This window comes from Thermobia domestica, chromosome 5 (genome assembly GCF_964235325.1).
Source record: "Thermobia domestica chromosome 5, izTheDome1.hap1.1, whole genome shotgun sequence".
NCBI classification, from domain to species: Eukaryota; Metazoa; Arthropoda; class Insecta; order Zygentoma; family Lepismatidae; genus Thermobia; species Thermobia domestica.
In genome coordinates this window covers 145,815,766-145,835,550 of record NC_137458.1, presented here as the reverse complement: position 1 = coordinate 145,835,550, position 19,785 = coordinate 145,815,766, and the positions used below count along the sequence as shown (strand labels likewise).

Here is a 19,785-nt window from a genome sequence, read left to right as displayed (position 1 = left end):
GATAAAGTATAAAATGTAAATATGCATAGTGTAGTTTCAGATAAAAGTTTTTTTTTATGATTAAATGTAGGGGTCTAATTACGTATGCTCAGTGTAGTAGTCTTAGATATAAGTTAAGTTAATTATATGTTATAAAATTACTATGCGTGATATCGTTTCAAAATAATAAATTTAAGAATAGAGCATTTATAATTTTATGTCGTAAATGTAAATTGATGCAGAGGATAATTATGTAAAATTCATATGATGGTAAAATTATATATCATTTGTTAGTCCTATTATCTTCTAAGTTGTCAGTTACACAAGTAATGAGGAGGGACGGGGCTCAATGGTACAGCGCTTACCTTTGGTGCGTGGGGTACCTGGCCAAGTAAGTTTGTGGTTAACAACATCGTGCTTGTGGATTTTCTCGGGGTACTCCCGTTCCGTCCCACTATCTCATTCCACCAGCTCTTTCATCATCATTCACTTGTTTTAATCATCGTCTCCCTTAGCTTAACAGGCATAAACGTGTGACGCTAAACTCAAAGATTTCATTTCATACAAGTAATGAGAGAAAAGGATAAAAAGAATTATATAAAATATATATGTAAAATATGTAAAATATGTAAAAAAAAATGGTTGTAGAAGTTGACTGCATAACATATTTACCCTCTCCTCTCCCACTTTCTTCATTCCAACATTTAATTAATTTTCATTATAACCGTCTCCTTTTGTCTACACAGCATAATCGTAAGACGTAGAACAGAAAAATATACATGGTTCGATTTTTATTTATTTATTTATTTATTATTATTATTATTATTATTATTATTATTATTATTATTATTATTATTATTATTTTCATACTGCTGACCATATTTTAATAAATCTTGACAAATATACAGAATAGGACCAGTGGCATGATTTTGACCTTTCCTAAGTTTGAGATACACATCAATTTTAATCAATAATATAATAATATACGGTACTAACGAGAAATATGAAAATCAACTTAAACTGCAGAGTTTTGCCTCCCCATCCAAAGGAAAATCTGAAATAACGCTACTACCTAGAACAAGTAGTATTTTTCAAGTTAGAATATGTGTTCAAGATGATGCCCCCCCCCCCCGGTAAAAAAAAATAAAGATTTCTTGCCAATTTTTCCGGAATTTCTTCCAATGTTGTGGAATATAATATACGCAAAAGATACCATTTAAAAGTCTGATTTATTTTAAAGTCATTGATGTATTTACCATGAATGTAAGATAATTAGAGTGTTGATTACTTCGTTTCTAAGTGGAAATCTATAATTTTGTTATTGAACGAATCCATTTAGACTACTTTCTAAGGAAAATTGAATCATTTCCACACAAGTATAATCTAAATTCATGACAATATTCGTGATTATCACAAAAATTTTGTTTAAATATTTACAGATTTTTTTAAAAAAGAATAGCTTAAAGAGTGTCTTAAAAAGTAGAATATATTCAACGTATCTTGATGATGTTTTATGAGTTCGACATTTATTTGCAATTGTGTCTCTAATCGCGAGATCTATCATATTGGATCATAATAATTCAGAGAACGTTTTACATATAGCATCTCTTAAATAAATTTTAGAATATTAAACTGATAAATTTGATAAATTTTCTGTTAGGAAGATTTAAAATATAACGGTGTTCTTACCTAATTTTGTCGTGTTATCCTGTGTTTTATAAATTTTATGAAGTTATTCACTTTAAAGGGTTTCTACTACACTAAGTAAATTTTTAATTAGTAACTTTTCACTTGTATCTTTTCGTGTACGATGTATATTAATCTAATGAACGAAATATTCTAAATATGAGAATCGTGGACGCAGCAAATAGAAAAATAATAAAATGAAATTTCTAAGTTTTACGTCCTACGATTATGCTGGCTAGGCTAAAGGAGAAGCTGATGATTAGTAATGAAGAAAGTGGGAGGAAATGGGAAAACCCCGAAAAAACCCACACACACGCAGTGTTTTATTCAGTCCCCTCGGTTTTGGAGGGAAATCTAAAATTCTAGAGAGAAGCTCATTAAAAATGTGAAAAGTAACCATGTACCTTATGCAACCCATATCTTTATATATTGTCTGCAAAGAAATCGTCTATATACTTTCAGAGAGCTGTATCTTTGTTCTTCACTGCTGCATATTAATTTTTAACTATCGAAATACAAAGCTTCTCCATATACAAGAACTATTACTAATAATATATTGATCAGAAAAGATTCATCTACCCAACAATACTTTTAACTATTAAATACTTGAACACTCAGAAATCGAACTCAATTCCCACATGAACCACAGAACACTCAATTCTCATTTGAACATTCAGAAGTTTCAGACACGGCTCAACCTGCCCAATGAGTGTTGGTACGGAAGAGTGTAGAATTTGCATTGACCATTTATATTTTGAATAATAATTACGGGACACCTGGGTCATATTTACTTAAAAACGGGACATTTAGGCGTCCCGTTTGAGAATCAGATAAAAACGGGACAACGGTTGAGAAAAAGAGACTGTTCCGGATAAAACGGGACGTCTGGTCACCTTGTATATACCTATAGCTTCAAAAATTTTTGGAGGAATTTTACAGCTTTGAGGGGCAAATTTTACCCTCCTAAAATGCCTGGATAAAACACTGCGCACGCGTGTTTGTTCACCACAAAGCTCACTTGGCGTAACCTGGGATCGAACCAAGAACACCATGCACCAGACGTGAACGTTCAACCATTGAACCAATGAACCACCGTGGAGCCCGCAGCGAATAGATGTAACAGATATTTTATTGTACGTTTTCGGGAAGGTTCAGAAAATTCTTCCTGATTTGCCAATAATAATAATAATAATAATAATAATAATAATAATAATAATAATAATAATAATAATAATAATAATAATAATAATAATAATAATAATGGTAGTAGTAATAATAGTACGTAAAATTGAAGTAATAAAATTATTTTTCTTTTTTTACATTTTTACTTTTTTTTTTTTTTTACATATTCAAAGTTTCGGATTTAAAAGTAACGCGTTACTTTCGAAGTAAGGTAAAACGTTACAGTTACTTTTTGGTTCAAGTAACGCGTTACATTTTATGGGAAAGTGAAGTAACTTGTAACGCGTTACATTTTAACAAGTAACTTACCCAACACTAGTTTCAAGCTAGGTAAAACATTTATCCCAACATTGGAAATGGTGAAAGAAGTGTATGGTGTTGTGTGCTTATCTCATACACGTGTGTGCGGTTCGCATTTTCGCCGATCCCAAGAGGTTCGTCCAGTACATGGCTCAAGTAGCACTCTTATTGGTCAGTACGGATGACGTCAGAAAGATTCAAGTTCAACCTGCTACTATGCGTATTGCTTTCGTTTCTCTGTTTTGGTTGTGTGCGTGCTTAAAAACAGAGAGAGGTGATAATTAATATTATTACTTGTGAAATACATTGCATTATAATTCTTGATTTATCTTCACTTCTTACGCGGTACAAATAAATTATTCTTAAATAAGTCTTCGTCCAAATAAAAGTGTTATAAAACTCACTTCACATGAATGTTATTATTGACTACAATTTTAACATTTTTATTAAATCACAGAGACAATATTAGCTGATGGTGCTCACAATGAATACTTTTTTTTTTTTTTTCAGAAATCGTGCACTTTGTTATGCAACACCTTCTTTTGATTTCAAATTTACGTACAGAACTTGGGTTCCACTCAATTGATGATGTAAAATCGAAAACGTCTTGGCCTGGTTATCATACTCCTATCATGTACAAAAATGTTTCTCAGATTAACTTTACATTACACGCTCCAGTTCGTCTTTATTTCCATTCAAAAGTAGGTCTGGTTTAGAAGTAGGTCTATTTTTCGACAAATAACGTTGTAGTGTCGTTATTATTGATAAGCCTTGCTCGGTTCAATTGTCCACCAAACTCAACTACATGGCCATTATTAGCTAGCATTCTTTATGAACCATATAAGGATACCAACTGGAATATACAATATGAATTGCATTATATTTCGTTGTAGTTTAGCATCCCTTTCAACACCAAGGTTATAATAAGACATGGACGTACTGCTTCACGCGGAATCTGAACCACATGGGATTACGCCGGGAATCGAATCCTGATCTCCTGGACTAAAAATGCGTGTTAATGATATAGTCACTATATAGTTCCAGACAATGTAAAGTTAACCCTGCTTTTCTTTAGGATGAATATACCAGAGTTAACTTTACATCGCCTTAAACTTTAAACCATTGGTTCCCAAGGGCCAGCCTTCTGAAGAGGACTTGAAGAACAAGCGAGGGATCACAAGCTGACTACAGAAATAAACTATAAAATTGTCAAAAAGAAAAAAAAAGAAAGATATCACGTGTTTGATAATTTGCCTTTCTTATACTCCCATTCGAAACTTTTAAGTAATTAAACATTTAATAAATATAAACAGATGAAAACAAGGCGAGTGGTTTGAGGTTTGGAGACCCGTTTAGCAGGAAAGCTATATGAGACGTTAAACTACAGCTTAACGTAAAATCCTAACTACATAAGTTCTCGCCGAAAATCAAACTCATGTCTCTCGCGCCTAAGACGTCTATGCTAATCATATAGCTACGAGGGAACTAAAGATGAAAATATGTTTATGATTTATTATCGTTATTATTATTATTATTGAAGACTTGCTGAATTTGCTGAATTTGAAATCAGACAAAAAAGCACATATGGCCAATGAGTGGTAGAGAGGTTAGCGAGAAGTATACAGAGTTTAAGAAGAAGGCGCCAGGTAAACGGTTGAGAACCACTGCTTTAAACATTATCACTTACACTTTATAACCTCGCACTTGTGCTTCCTGTTTCGCCCTGCCCTTGTGCGGATTTGATGCAAAACTAGCTTGTACGACCAGTCAGCACAGATTGACCTGTATTTTACGCAGTTGATGATATAATTGCATCAAGAAACCATTATCAATAAAGACACGACAATGACATCTGTTACAAAATATGTCTCCACGTCCAATGCACATACGAACTGCAGGAGTTTTTTTTTTTTTTTTAATTATCTCTATACGAAACTCGTAATGTTTAAATGGGCCTATTCCATCAGTGGATTTTCATTCTGCTACGAATGCTTTCAGAAAGGTTTTGCTTCATAATCCACTGTGAAATGTAGGAGACATACCTGAATAGCACATGGAGTGAAGTTAAGAGCAAGGATACCAGATATGAAAACACTAGCTTTAAAAAACACTGTAATTGTATGTTGCATTTACTGCAAATTTTGAAATCACATTCCAAACACTGGCAATTTACAGAAAAGATGTAGTAATTTAGATCTGATTTTCAAATTGAATTTAGCGTTCATTTCAGGAGGATCCTCATGAGCTTCTGCTGGGAGTCTAACACGGGCCTCTGCGCCAAAGGTGTGTACGCTATCCACCTACCCATTAGGAACGTATATGTAGTAATTTAGAAACGAAAGAGAATATCTTAGGAACTAGCTTGTCTATACACTGAACCATGTAAGTATAGTCTTACAAACTTATAAACAACAACGCTAGACGTCTCCGGTGTGGGAGACTTGAGTTTTTCTTCCGGTGAGAACTTACGTAGTTAGGATTTTCATTAAGCTGTAGCTTCAAGTCTCATATAGCTTCGCTGCTGAACAGGTCTCCAAACCTCAAACCACTCGCCTTGTTTTCATCTGTTTATATTTATTAAATGTTTAATTACTTAAAAGTTTCGAATGGGAGTATAAGAAAGGCAAATTATCAAACACGTGATATCTTTCTTTTTTTTTCTTTTTGACAATTTTATAGTTTATTTCTGTAGTCAGCTTGTGATCCCTCGCTTGTTCTTCAAGTCCTCTTCAGAAGGCTGGCCCTTGGGAACCAATGGTTTAAAGTTTAAGGCGATGTAAAGTTGACTCTGGTATATTCATCCTAAAGAAAAGCAGGGTTAACTTTACATTGTCTGGAACTATATAGTGACTATATCATTAACACGCGTCTTTAGTCCAGGAGATCGGGATTCGATTCCCGGCGTAATCCCATGTGGTTCAGATTCCGCGTGAAGCAGTACGTCCATCTGTTATTATAACCTTGGTGTTGAAAGGGATGCTAAACTACAACGAAATATAATGCAATTCATATTGTATATTCCAGTTGGTATCCTTATATGGTTTATAAAGAATGCTAGCTAATAATGGCCATGTAGTTGAGTTTGGTGGGCAATTGAACCGAGCAAGGCTTATCAATAATAACGACACTACAACGTTATTTGTCGAAAAATAGACCTACTTCTAAACCAGACCTACTTTTGAATGGAAATAAAGACGAACTGGAGCGTGTAATGTAAAGTTAATCTGAGAAACATTTTTGTACATGATAGGAGTATGATAACCAGGCCAAGACGTTTTCGATTTTACATCATCAATTGAGTGGAACCCAAGTTCTGTACGTAAATTTGAAATCAAAAGAAGGTGTTGCATAACAAAGTGCACGATTTCTGAAAAAAAAAAAAAAAAGTGTATTCATTGTGAGCACCATCAGCTAATATTGTCTCTGTGATTTAATAAAAATGTTAAAATTGTAGTCAATAATAACATTCATGTGAAGTGAGTTTTATAACACTTTTATTTGGACGAAGACTTATTTAAGAATAATTTATTTGTACCGCGTAAGAAGTGAAGATAAATCAAGAATTATAATGCAATGTATTTCACAAGTAATAATATTAATAATCTCCTCTCTCTGTTTTTAAGCACGCACGCACACGAAACAGAGAAACGAAAGCAATACGCATAGTAGCAGGTTGAACTTGAATCTTTCTGACGTCATCCGTACTGACCAATAAGAGTGCTACTTGAGCCATGTACTGGACGAACCTCTTGGGATCGGCGAAAATGCGTGCGGTTCCGATACGGTCGTGAGTCATCGGAAGACGACTCAAAGCCAGGAATACCAGAAAACAAAAATTGCGATAAGTTGATGGAACAAGTGCGTGAAATTGATTGCCAATGATGCGAATTTGACTGACGAGAAAACCAATTCAAGTGTGATACGAAATTGTGGACGAGCTTATACGCAATCGAAATTTTTTGTGAACAATGAATTCCATTAGAGGGGAAAAAACCCTCTATCTCAACCGTTCCGGAGATATTGAGGGGTAAGAGGAAAGTTGGTGCTCTGAGATTTTGTGGATTTTCGGCTATGTTGCGAGTGAATATGTTTGAAAATTGCATTTAAACGTTAAGAAAGATGCACCAGAGCGAATGAAAGTGGTGTTGAATGTTGAGGTGAGTGGCGTAGCTTTTACTTAAGGTCGGAAAACAAAGGGCCTATGAGGAATAACAAACGCCATTGACACGAAGAAAAAAAAATGTATCGTATGATATTACTTGCTAATACATCATGCCTTTATTTCGTAGAAAATGAGAAAAAGTGATATGAAAATGTATAATTATTGCCAAAGGAACAAAAATACAAGATCATATTCTGTGCAAAAACGTTATAGAAAAACAAATCAAATAATACGAAACATAAACACATATTGTTGCAAACGTACACCATTTTTTTATATTTTCATCCTATTTGACCTGATGATGCTTTTATTCGATTCAGCGTACAAAGAAACCTATACATAGACACCTTACATACCTATATCAGACACAATTGACCTTCGTAATTTTTGCTTTCTCCCTCCAAACCATTGCTCCCCTAGAATTTTTATAGACTCTTCGGTTCTGCAACCTTCATGTCTAAGACGACGTATTGCTACAGTTTCGTAAAGTTCTTCATTTTTAAAAATCTCTTTTACTTGTACTCAGTGCCGTATTTAGGGGGGGCTTCCGGGCTTAAGTCCCCCCCGAAATCTTACTTACAATAGTAAAGTATATAAAATATCTTGCAGAATTTTCACATTTTCAGGCAAAGCCCCCCCCGAAATTTAGGAAAGCTCCTCCCGAAACAAAATCGTAAATACGCCACTGCTTGTACTATTGCTACATATTCAAAACTTCGCACAATATTGGAGCACCAGCCTTCTCGTTATTCCTCTGTATCTCCGGAACGTTTGAGATCGAGCGTTTCTCCCTCTAATGGGTTTAATTGTATCACACAAAAACACTTCGTTTACGCATAAATTCGTCCACAATTTCGTGTTTCACTTGAATCGATTTCCTCGTGAGAGATAGATGGCGGAGGAATTAAATACGACGAAAGTCATTTGAGAAAATACGATTAAAGACAAGCTTGAGCAGTAATCCGCCATAGAGTAAATGCATAGATAATACAATCTGACAATGTTATTGGTTGTGATACTGACGTATAAAATACCATATTTAAATTGTTTTAAGATTGTTTTAAGATTAAGGAGAAGATAATTGTAACCGACATTTTTAAACTTTCGAGTAAACTAGAAAATAAAATTCAAAATTTCCAAGCAATGCAATCAGGCATGCATCCAGCAATTTTTGTTGGGAGGGGTCCAAAGTCACTAAGTCTATGTAGTATTTAACGGTATTATTCAGCACTGGAAAAGACGATAAGTAATTGTAAAATATTTCCACTTATATTTTAAGAAGAAAAAAATGATAGAACTAGATTGTTTTTATAAGAGAACTAGCTGAAATGCCCATTCTTTGCATGGGTCAGATAAAATCCCCGCAGGTGACTCCCGGCCCTCATACAATGGTAGCTGAATTTGAAAGTCATCCCTAATGGAAGTGTCATCATTGATCTCAGTGACCGCGAAAACTATGGATTGGACACTAATATCAGTCATTTTGGTTTATTTTTACATGTCTCGGTATTCCCCCCGGTGACCCCCGGCCCGCAGCCGAATGTGATGTATTTGGAAGTTAATGCGATCGGAGTTTCACCATTGATCTGAGCAACCGCGAAAACTACTAATTCGACACTAATATCGGTCGTTTTCTACTATTTTTACATGTCCCGGTAAACGCCCCACCCTGAGACTCCCCTGGTTCGAATTAAAAAAAAAAAAAAAAAAAGCGCTTCGTCTTGGTCTGGGGCCTGGACCAAGGTACCCGTGGCCAAAATTTGGTAACTCTCGTTCCATTCGTCTGGTTCCCAGGTCGTACACAGACAGACAGACACACAAACAAACTAGTTTATTTATATTAGAAGAGTACAATTGAAGTGTAAGATTAAGTTTTCATGCTAAATCAACCATTTTCCTGTTAAACAAGTATAAGTTGAAAAAGTGTACAAATGTATATATGTTGAGTTAGGAAGTTTTTTTTTGGGGGGGGGGCAGTTCGGACCAGGTGGTTGCGCCCCTGAATGTAATGCAATGACACATAAATAAACAAGTATCTCCTTTCGTCTGTATGTATTTTTCCGAATCTACCTACCCATGTAGCTACATAAATGTTCTGTGGTCAATTTCCAATCCATTTCGCTTAGTAATTAAATTTTGCCAGACGACCTGTTTATATAGAGTATATCATATAAGATATATTAACAAACTAGAATAATGCTTACAAGTATTAGAAATGATTGTGGTAATAACATGAAAAAATTTAGTTTCACGTGCCCCAATTACCCATATGCGCTTCATTTCAACTTGGCAGCCCTCTGGTAAGTCCGAAGATTGTACTAGGAATGACAATAGTTTTATACTATCTTAAATTTTCAAACATTATTTAAATCTGAAACTCTTTTTATAAGTATATTTGATTCAATACGACTCCCTTTCTTTGTCAGATGAAATTATAAAAGCCTGTTATAATTTGGTGATTTTCCATAATAGTTTAGTTTTTAGAGCAAAGAAGTTCCACCCCTGTCTGATAACATCATTGCGTAGTAAAGAAGCCCCGCCTCAATCCTCAGTTTTATCCAACATTGTAAGCCGAACTTCGGAAGTGGCAGGCGTGCTATTACTTAGTGGTTGGCGGTGATTTAAGTCAAGGACAGGGGTAAGTACATCTATTCCATATTGCACGTTGCATGCCAGAGAGCTATAACATATAACGACATTGATGTATTTATAACTGAAAATTGGTGTTTAGATAATATATTGGGATTGCACTTCTTTGTGCTATACAATAAAGCGGTGATTTGTGCGTTTTGGTAATGCTTGTCACCCCTCGAGTTTCTTTCTTTTTTCTATTTTTCCTTTTAGTTATTTCGGATGTTTTGAAGATAGTGTAGACAGTGATGATTTCAGGGGGTGGTCCTGGGGAATTTCCTCTTTGGAACCACCCGGGAAGATATGTTATATAGTGCTCAATGTACATTCCCAGTATGTTCGTAATACTACCTCATCCCCAATGTATTGGAAGTCTCCCCCCGCTCTTCCGGAGAAAATATTCTGAAGTCATCACTCAATGTATGGGTTAAGTGCTGTTATAATCAATGATAGTGAATATACACAAATTTTGAATGTACGCGATAGCAGGTACCGGTAGCAAAATAAGGAATTATTAATAGTGAAGCAAAAGTAGTCCCACGGGTTTTGACTTGTCTCGCGTGAACAGAATAGTGAACAATACACACTAACGTGCATCAAATTAAAATATGCAAGACAATCAAGTTTTGAACATTATTCAACATTTTGTTTCGTTTAAATTTAGAGCTTCTATGTCAAAGGATGCATCTTCATTCTGACACCTAGAGCTTTAAGATCTGTGCTGTTTACTAGTATTTAGGCCTATAACACTGCTACAACGCAGAAGCTCAAAATCTAGAATAGTAAAACCAATGCCAATGTAATTTTACAAATATTCAAAAAAATTTGCATTAGTTTTTTTTTCTTATTTTTTATTATTTGCGGTTGATCTTACCAGTCAGAATCGTATGAGTACTGTTGTCAGTCAAGTAGTTACGGTGTGTGTTCTTTATCTCTATGGTATCTCTATAGTAGAGCGCTCATCTGCACTGTGAGAGGACCTCAGAATTATCAGAGATTAAGTGGACAACATCGTATATTGTTTTTTTTTTTTTGGGGGGGGGGCCTCATTTCTTCCCGCACTTTTATTCCTCTGCTTCTTTTATAAGCATTTATCTCATCAGTTACCCGTTTTTTTTTTTTTTTTTTTTTATCAAAAGACCAAAGCTAGGGGATGTTAATCTAAATATCGAACTTAAGTATAGTCAGTGGCGGCTTCAAAGTTCTACAAAAGGGAAGTCACATCGGTAATGGCTGTGAAAGCGGCTTTGCACCCCTCTGCCGGCAAAATTAACTCCTAGCTTTGGAGCCTCCAGGACGTTTGACTTTGAAGGCATTCTTAAATTCTTGTTGTAACTAGTATGTATGAATCCGGAAAGTAAAATCGAAAAATTCCTGATTTCGGAAAAGTTCCAGAATTCAGGAAAATTCCCAGATTTCGGAAAAGTCAGGAATTTAAAAAAATCTGGATTTCAGAGAAATTGCCACAACACCAAGTCTAATCTTAAATATATACAGGGTGATAGGTAACTCCGCCGAAAAACTTTGGGAGGTGATTCCTTATATGAAATGGAAGAAAAAAGTTGTAATAAACATGGGTCGAAAAACGTCTCCTTTCAGAGTTATAAAACGCCGAATATTCGAAAAATCAAGTTTCAAAACGGCCTGGTTTAGAAGCTATAGGGTCTATCCCAAGCGGTTTAAGAAATTACACAGGAACTATTATGCGTTCTGTTTAAATATCAATGTTTCAGAATTCACCGGTACCAGCAAAACCAACGTACTGTTAGTACTTAAAGGAGTATCCCTACATTTCAACTTCCTTTTTACAGTTCGTTTCGCGGGAGGATGGTAAAACATGGATATTTAGATAGAGCGCGTACTAGTTCCTGTGTAATTCCTTAAACCGCTTGGAATAGGTCTTATAGTTTCTAAATCAGGGTGTTTTGAAACGTGATTTTTCGAATTTTCGAATATGAGATGTATTTAAAAATAAATGAAGGGTTCAGGGATTTTTTTTTTTAAAGAAAAGTTAGTTATTTGTGTCAGTTTGCACAGCGCAACCTTATACTGATCCAAAACTGAGGAAAAAAAAACGTGGTAAAAAAGCTATTCATTCACACGTGAAGTTTTGGTGTGCAGAGGCAGGTCTAGGTTTATGAAATATGAAAAATTAAAGTTCGTTTTTAACCGTTTGAAAGATAAATGACGTTGATTTGTTTTCCTAAACCTTTAAAATATAACATTATGAAAACTTTTTTTCTTCTACATATTTGGCAGCACTTAGGTAGATAGTATTGCAATCAGAAGTAGAGAATACAGAAATTTAGACATGTTACAACTACATACACGTAATTTATTTTACCAACAAAACAGTTGCAGTAAAACGTTAGTGTCAGTTATTGTTCTTATAAAAAAAAATATATATATATATATATTCTGCCTGATTAATTGCCACATGAATCACAATTTAAATTGCTCGTGTGCAGGAATAAAAATGAAATCTTTAAGTTTTACTCCCATGCTTATGTCGGCTAGGTTAAAGGAGACGGTGATGATGCGAAATAAAGGAAATGGTGGAATCAAGAAGGTGGAATGAAATAGGAGAACCCAGAAAAACCCACGCAAATGGTGTTTGTCCACCACAGAGCTCACTTGGCGCGAGCTGGGATCGAACCAAGGACCCCATGCACCCGAGGTGAACGCTCTACCACTGTGTGCAAAAAAAAGTTCGCAGAAGCAGTTTCACTACGAAATTATTCTATGGCTTAAGAAGCTTGAAGATTCGTTACCGTTGAAACAAAACGTCTCCATTATATGATATCCTGTGATGACCTAATCAGATCTGAATAAATAGTGCACAATTCACGAAGATTATCGCTTATAAAGATAAGGTATGTACCCGTATTCTTAGTGTTTACAAAGGTCTCCTTTTCAATTGATTTTCAAATAGAACTCTATACACACCATTCATAGCTTCCATGCAAGCAACGTATCCTGTTCATCTTATCTCGATTTTATTATCCATATGATATTTGGTGATCTATGGCAAAATATAGTTAAGCGAAAATAAAACTTCAGTTTAACGTCTCGAGGGCGAAAGGGGACGGATGATATTTTAAATGAATGATTATGAAATAAGTGGTGGGATTAGAAAGTGAGAGGAAACGGAAAAACTCCCGAGAAAACCACACACGATGCCGTCCACCACGAACACGGCCTGGAATCGAACCAGGAATCAGGTGTGAGCGCTCTACTACCGAGCCACCAGAATATAGTTAAGCATTGTGTGGACTTTTCTAGAGTTGTTCTCCGATTCGTCTCGTTTCGCGCCAATTTTTTCCCCGAAGCTTAGTTCTTTCTTATTTTTAGTTTTCACTCTATTCGGTGCGTAAGCGATCAATTGTCACACTCAGACAATACTATGGACAGGATCAGTGTCGGATTCCCTCTCTCCCCAGGGCACCGGCTGGAAGATCAGTTTAGGGGTCCCACTATGTATTCACATATGCAATATGCAAAATGTGTAATTATCCTAGCCCTACTGATAACATAAATTCAATTACTAATGTAGAAAAGGGGTCTCATTCTGTTTGTTCTATTGTAAGTTCAAGCTATAATGATAATCAGAAATGAAGGAGAAATGACGGATGTGCCATGTTTTCTAAATGCTAGGCTATTTCTGTTCTACATCGCAGTAACCTTCGGGTAGGAGCCCGTAAGGTATTGGGGGCCTTCTGGACGTAGTAAGATATACAGGTTATCTTTTTGATGTTTTTGGGAATACTCAGTGACTTGCATCTGATGTAGGCCGGAATTCCGTGGTTCTTTTTGTTATATTTTAGATACTTGCATAACGAAGTTGAGAGGGGGAGGCGGCCGGGTTTCCGACACTCCGGTCGTGGCCAGTCCGAGACTGGACAGTATTATCTCGTAATATATCATTAGTTACTTCGATATAGGTACATACGTATTTTCCACTATTTTTTATTTTTTTCTTTTCTTTAACTTGTTTCTATTTGCTACACTATGCCTAGATACTAAAATATATTCTCTCATTATTGTATGGTTTCCACTATTAGAGCCTCCTTCCACATAATATATCTTGATTATCTATTTACGTTCTTCCAGACCGATTTCATAAAAAGCTCCGAATCCCTTTTTAAAAATTCGTATCCTATTACATCTTTACATTTTTCTACTATTTACTGTACATAGACCCTATTAGCAATTGGTCACCCCACACAATTGCTAGAACTATTCTTATCTTAGTGCTATAAGAATCGTACTTTTCTACTATATTTCTACAAGGGAAATTCTTTTGTGGTCATCGCGGTGGTTTGAAGCTGAAGAAACCTGTAGCGAATGGAGGCAGATAGATGGTTAGGTTGCCGAAAGACCATCATAAACAAATTTTTTTCTTGTGACCTAGGCACCCGTTCCCAAACCTAAGTACCATAATAATACAATTCCATACATGGGCTTACATAATTTTATTTTGAAGTTAACTTATTTAGGAACCAGAGTCGTATTTCCAATCGCCTTGACTAACCTGGCGCCCAGGATTTTTCGAGCCTGATCAAGAGGAATATTGACAGAAATTCGTTATGTATTACATGTGTTGTTACTTTGAAACTTCAACTTTTTCTTTTCAATAACCTCACACGATATAATATTCTAAGTATACAAACATAAGTTTATTTATATTCTTTCTTTCGTCAGCTCTGAGGTGATTAATGTGTGGTACGGTATATCGTGGAAGGAACATTTCCAAGTCCAAACTGAAAATTAAGAAGAAAAAAAAACTCATTAGTCCCAGGACTAGCCAAAAGGCAGAATGCTAATAATAATAATAATAATAATAATAATAATAATAATAATAATAATAATAATAATAATAATAATAATAATAATAATAATAATAATAATAATAATAATCATATCGTGGCACATTTGCAAAAGATTATATAGTGAAAATATGGCGTTTTGTGTTCCGAGGTCCACAAGTAAAAAAAAAAAAAAAAAAAATCATAAAAGCAAACGTTTGAAAAGTTCGACCTTTTGTTAAGTTTCGTCCGTGTAGATTGGTTTCTCTTTTCTCTCACTGGAACAGAATATTGAGTTTATTATTCATCATGACATAATCACAAACATTCATTATCAAAGAACACAGCGCTCGCCTCTAGTGTCAGGGACCCTTGGTTCGAACCCAGGTCATATGAGTTTGTGATGGACATGATTCTTGTGGATTTTCTTCTGATTCTGACGTTTCCTAGTACATGGCCATTCCACCGATTCTTTTATAGTCATTTACTCTCGTTAATCATCCGTCCTTTGCCTACAGGACATATTCGTGGAACGTAAAAGTATAAATTTAATTTTATTTTATTCAGCAATAAACCAATCGTATCATTACTGTATTTTGTATCTGTTTATTTATTGGTTTAAATGTTAACTCGTGTGTTCAAAACACTTCAGTCGATCTGTAAATGTTCACATGGATTAATATAAACAATTTACGAGTAGGATGCATGGGATAAAGAAAACGACAGCAAGCGCATTATTATGGTGAAATAATATTGCTAATGTGTAAAGTAGTTCGGTAAATAGCACTGGCAGTGGCGTATTTACGATTTTGTTTCGGGGAGGGCTTTGCTAACTTTCGGGGGGGGGGGGGCTTTGCCTGAAAATGTGAAAATTCTACAAGATATTTCATATAGCCCTACTTTACTATAGTAAGTAAGATTTCGGGGGGGGGGGACTTAAGCCCGGAAGCCCTCCCCCTAAATACGCCACTGAGCACTGGTGAATTCTCAGAATGCATATAAATATGATTATAATCTTTAGTCTGCTTTGTGTTGAATTCAGTAAAGAATTTAGATTATTTTTACTTAGGAAAATGTTTTTCCATGTGTTAATTTCCTTGAGCTTCCCCCTGAACGCACAACTATCGAATCCATGATGAACTTGCATACAAGAAATTAGCACTCTACTATCAAATAACTATGCTTTTATATTGTTTATTTTTTCCTTAAGAATGAATAAAATTCGCTTCTTAAGGTCGGTCGGTGACTCAAACATGAGAACATTAATTAGTTTATTAATTGAGGCTGCAAACAATGTCAATCATATTTCAAATCAGTACACTACAACTTTGTCCTAAAACATTCAACTATATTCAAATAATTGGTAATAAATAAATAAACACATAGTTTTATTTTTAAAGAAGTCTTAAACTCTGTTACTTTCCTTCAGTACCATGCCGTGAAAAATCATCGCCCGGGGCGTGGGTATACGACGGCGCCCCCTTACATATGAGTGAGGTCGACAGACCAGCCGCGAAGCGTAAAAAAATAAAATAAAATAAAATAAACTCTCCTTTTCCCTGATTTTGAGCTTTTCATTACTTTTCCTTCAATTTTATATATAACCTATATTTTCTTTTTCGTCCCAAATTTTACTCCCCTTACTTCGGCTCGCTACGGCACGGCATTGTTTTTCTTATTCTTTGTATTACTAGCAAAGTTGTACACATATGAAAAACATGCATAGTATCTTTTTTTGGCGTGGGAGACTTAGGTTCGATTCCCAGCGGGAGATCGTGTGGTTCAGATTCGAGGTCCATATACGTTAATCAGCAGTTCCACCTCTCATATAGCCTCGCTGCTGAACAGGACGTTAAACTCAAAATCAATTCAACACAACTTTCGCTAAGCCGTTTCCCTACTGAGCGGCGCTGACATTTTCCCTGTATCGACCTGTGACTTTACAAAAATGGTGGTCATTGTTTTAAGCGCACGAGTAGCAGACCGGAATTCAATCGCAAATTTCGGCTAGTTAGAATCATCACATGAGTGAAAGGAAGTGTTCTCTGTAATCAGCTAGCTCTGAACTTTTCTTTTAGAGCAATAAATAATAATAATAATAATAATAATAATAATAATAATAATAATAATAATAATAATAATAATAATAATAATAATAATAATAATAATAATAAAGTGGAAATGTCCATTTCTAGTTCCTATATGGCACTTCTGTGTGTGTCCTTTTTTTCAGGCAAACTAGTCTAGCAACTATTATCAACTGATAAATTATTGCAAAGTTGGTTTGTATGGACAAAGGAGGGAAGTGTACAGGAAAGGATTGCTGTTTCGAAACACGTGCAGAAAGCTCTGTTTCTTCCTGAATTCTAGCACTTGTCTGTTATTAAAAAAAAAAAAAAAAAAAAAAGACAAGATGTATGTGTATTATATGAGTGTTGCTGTATATACATACGGTCTTAAACATAGGCCCTAAAAGCACGGTAATTTGCTCTTCTCGTACAATATGTAATCCCACTCCGTGACCATACGCATCATGTACAGTGTTCATAAAATTTCGTAGAATTTTTTTTTAAGCAAATGGTATTATCTTCTGTCATGTTTTATATCTACCAATGACTACTGGTCCGCACGTTGTTACAACCCATTGTACTAGTGCTTTGGGCACTGATTTCCAAGGGCGCCGATTTCTCTGTAAATTTAGGGGGGGGGGGCATTCAGATGCAGAAGGTATATAACATGTTATGTAAGGATTTTAAGACAAATTGCATTCAAATGATGCCAAATATTGTATATTCATAAATACAATAAGGGGCCCACATGAGCTTTGGGGGGCCCGGTCTAGGGATGCGTTCGAGTCGAGTCGAGACAGAATTTTCCTGACAAAATTCGAGTCGAGACACAGCTCTTCCAATAGAAAAATATATATTTTTCGAGTCGAGACATCACTTTTACAGCATATTTTCGAGTCGAGACAGTCTCAAATCTTGTCTCGTGCGCATCCCTCGCCCGGTCCTCCCCAGGATCGGCGCCCTTGCTGATTTCCCTTTCTGTTTTTCAGTAAAATAATAGTGATAATTTCAAGGGTTAGGCCAGGAGAGATATTTTTCCCCTGAGCAAGTCTTCGATTGTGCTCAACATAGTTTAACAGTACTTTTGCAATACTGCCATTACCCTGTGGCCGCGGTGGCTTAGTGGTAGAACGTTCATCTCTGATGCATGGTGTCTTTGGTTCGATTCCAGTTGGCGCCAAGTGAGCTTTGTGGTGGACAAACACGTGTGCGTGAGTTTTCTCGGAGTTCTCCATTTCCTCCCCCTTTCTTCATTCCACCATTTCATTCATTTCTCATCTTCACCGTCTCCTTTGGCCTAGCCGGCATAATCGTGGGACGTAAAATAAAGACTTCGTTTCATTTTAGTACTGTCACCCTCGGTATATACCAAGTCTCTGTGGCGAAATCTTGAAATCATCACTGAATGTAATAGGGGATAAACTTATTACCCCGGCAGTGAATATATGTGTTTTAAACAGTTTGTGCAATAATGGATCCACTTGTGAAAGTTTCACAAAAGATATCACAAAATAAGTTCGACTCCATGATTTGTCTCCTGTATAATTCTAGTCAATGCCGTGCACACAAGTTCATCAAGGGGGCCGCAGTGGCTCAGAGGTAGAGCGTTCACCTCTGGTGCTTGACGTCCTGGGTTCGATCCCAGCCCCCGCCAAGTGAACCTTGTGGTGGACTAAGACCGTGTGCGTGGGTTTCCTTGGGGTTCTCCCGTTTCCTCCCACTTTGTTCATTCCACCACTTCATTCATTTCTCATCATCACCGTCTCCTTTAGCCTTGCCGGCATAATCGTGGGAAGTAAAACTCAGATTTCACTTTTTGATTGTTACAATTTCATCAAGAGGGGTTCATGCACTCAATTTCATATCCTTTCAAGAAGAGTGTGAATAATATCATGCTCAAGGGGATTTAAATCTCGAACCCCTCTTTCGTACGCCACTAATGCGAGCGGTGGTTCTAACTCACTTATTGTTATAATGCTCTACTTTATTGTGCACAATTTCAAGGCAAAACAGTAAACATATCTGGATACAGTTTTCTTGTTTACTTTAGAAAACACTTATGATCCGAGGTTAAAGAAGATGGTGATTATGATAATGAAACAAATGGCGGAATGAAGAACGTGAGAAGAAACTAGAGAACCTCGAGAAAACCTATGCACAGGGTATTTGTCCACCACAAAATCCCACGTGGAGTGAGCTGGGTCCAATCATGGGCTCCCAAGCATCAGATATGTCAGGACACAAGCAATATATATGTATAAAAAGTAAATCACTTTCATAAGAGATTTTGTTGTACGATCCTCCGGAGAATAAAACAATCCATTCTTACTATGTTGCCGAAGGTTTTCGTTTTCCTTAAGTCTAGAAATCCTGTATTGTACGCTAATATTGGCTGTAAAACAACTTTTATGCACTCTTTTCGACAATATACAGTAGAATATGTTTTTAAGTACTATTTTCTAGATAATAAATAATTTCGCAGATGAATTTTAATGGTAGGGCCGCGGTGTCTCAGTGGTAGAGCGCTCACCTCTGGAGCCATGGGGTCCTTGATTCTATCCCAGCTCTCGCCCAGTGGGCTTTGTAGTATACAGACAAACACCTTGTGCATGAGATTTTTCCACTTTCGTTATTTCACATTATTATCCATTTCATCATTACCGTCTCCCTTAGTCTCAATGAATAACGTGGGATGTTAAAACTAATATAGATAGATAGGTAGATAGATATAGATGTTGTTTGATCTATGTAGTGTTTCGAGAAGTACGAAAAATGGAAAGGACCTCATGAGCACCCCTCTACCATGCTACGGAGAGAGCCAAACAATGAAAACCAGGTGGTTGGAGTTCAACATGATGTTCTTCGGGTGAACTAATTATTGGCAGGGGAAAGGGTGCACGGTAGAGAGGGTCAGAATCGAGTACTTTTGAGAATCGAGTATGCAGTCGATTTTGCAGAGAATCGATTCTGT

The 19,785-nt window shown here is 36.0% G+C and overlaps 1 protein-coding gene across 1 annotated transcript in view; it reads left to right on the top strand.

Moving 5' to 3' along the window:
• Positions 1-9,901: 9,901 nt before the first annotated feature.
• Positions 9,902-19,785, top strand: part of LOC145685269 (uncharacterized) — a 98,110-nt gene continuing 88,226 nt past the window's right edge. The window contains exon 1 of the mRNA XM_081757637.1: positions 9,902-9,947. The gene's annotated coding sequence lies outside the window, so the exon portion shown is untranslated. The remainder of the gene's footprint in view (positions 9,948-19,785) is intronic.